Genomic DNA, 2,284 nt, shown 5'->3' on the forward strand with positions numbered 1-2,284 from the left:
CTTTTGTTATCTTAATCTTACATGAACATTGAGTCTCACAGTGTTAAATGAATAGTCCATGGTTCTATAGCTAGTAAGTGGGACAATGGGGAATGAAACTCAAATCCTTAACTCCACATCTAAACCATTCTCTTACCTTCTGCCATGCTTTCTAGTCAAATGTGAGGAGAAGCTGAATCATTTAACCAAAGATAAATTGATCCAAGTGTCAAGCTGGAATAAATTCATGTCAATTTCATTAAGCCAAGATTATTTGCTTTTAGGATCCAGGGATTGTTGCATCATTTTCCATTTCGTGGACATGGATTTCTAAGTACAACCTTTTTTCTCTCTCTCCTGTTATAAAATTATTCCCATTTACCCTTTAGAATGGCCATGCATTTGTATGGCTACAAACCCACCAACTTGCCTCCTGTCTCTGAAAATATATATCCTGACAGTCTTCAAGGCCTTTCTTGTGTACATTTAGTTCTGAGATGCACTGGTTTTATTGGATTACTCCACCAGCAACATACTGTGGGCCCGTACATTAGAATGATGTATCATAGTAATTCTAATGCAATTATTCTAGTATGATTTAGATTGTAATCCTAAAGCATCATCTAGATATAACACTAAAGCAATCTCTGAGGAAATTTTGTTCATTCTAGCCAGGGAAAGGAAAGTCTTATTTCGTGCATGAATTATTAAATATGCACTTAAAGGGGTAGCAGCCCTTTTAATTTGGCAAAGCCCGTTGTTTTAATTGGTGGAAATGACAAACGACCTAAAGCTTTCAGTATCCAGAGCCCAGGGAAACAAAGGAAAGGAAGTAAAGAGTGCAAACTTGGCCTAGAATTGAGCTGTGTATCCATAAGGGGGAAAAAAAATTCTAGCAGTTGTTTGACAGAGATGCCAATTAGTGTCTTACTGTATAGAAGAAGATCATAAACTTGAAGGGATTTTGGCACAATTAAGGAATGTAAACATAGTGACTTTCATTTTGTAAAACACTGCTCAAAGAAAATAATGTTTCAGGCCCTTGTGAGTGACTGGACATGCCATTAAAGCAGCAGAAAACGCTGGTGAAGCAGCACTTGCTTGTATTAAGATGGAAACACCCACTGTCTCCAGCTTTAGTACTTACTGTTTCATCTTGATGGCCTTTCTTTTATCATGGTTTAACCAGATATTAGCAGAATTCAAGGCAAGAGAGCTGCTTCAGTTCCATAGACCAGAACTTCCAAAATTATACTAACTTCCTGACAACTCTCTGACTCAGTTTTCTTCAGAACAAGAGGTGCAAAAAAAGGGAATTGGTAAGGCAATATATAATAAACAATTTAGAGCATCCAGGTTTATCTATTTCAGAGACTTTTTTTTTTTTAATCAACACAGAGGTGTAAGATACAGGAAAAGCTTGCCAGTAATGTGACTGTTACTTTATTTTTAGGGCAAACTAAATATTATTTACACAAACCTATCAGGAATTTTTATGTAGTGTATTTGTTGTGCTAGATATCAGGAGAATGTTTATAGATGTTCTGATACTTTCATCTTAAAAGACTTAATGTTTGTATGTGCTTTCTGTGAATTTTGTGTCCCATATGAACATTCTGTATAGTCTCCAATATTGTCATGATACAGAGATACCATTTGCTCCAAAAAAGAAGTGAAATATATTCGTTATTACACTTTTTCACTCCAAATGTACTTATTAATTTTAGTAGCAATCCTGTTATTGGCACAGAGTGACAGTTCTACATTTATCGAATGCCAGTAGCAGTGGTATCAGATTTACAAGATGTCAGGTGACTTCCATCTGGGTAGCACTGGAGCATCTGCCAGTGCATATGATCAGGCAGAGGACACAGACACCAAGTGCGGAAAAATAGCAGCCTGACTCTCATCCTGTTGGATAAACAGAATATTTTTGGCCCCACCAACATATCAGTAGAGCAAAAATAAAGTTGTGGCAATCAAATTAGTTTCTAAGAATGGTTACAAGTTTATATTTAACACCTGGGATGTTGTTATGGAGATGATAAATAATGAAAAACCATTTTTCTGGTATGTAAATGCTATTTTTTACTTGACCTCTAATAAGCTTCAGGTCCCTTCTGCTCTAAGTAACAATTTTCCTAGAAAACCCAGACTAGCTTGTTGCCACTGGGGTCAGGTTTCCACATTGGAGGTTTGTACATGACAATCATTCAGTTAAGTTTGTTCTCTTTCATTCATTTAATGTTTAATGACATATGCCTTGCCCTCTCTGACTTTGTCAAAAAAGAGCATTTACAAAAGC

This window comes from Trichechus manatus, unplaced genomic scaffold, assembly GCF_000243295.1.
Source record: "Trichechus manatus latirostris isolate Lorelei unplaced genomic scaffold, TriManLat1.0 scaffold00025, whole genome shotgun sequence".
In the NCBI taxonomy this organism is placed as follows: Eukaryota; Metazoa; Chordata; class Mammalia; order Sirenia; family Trichechidae; genus Trichechus; species Trichechus manatus.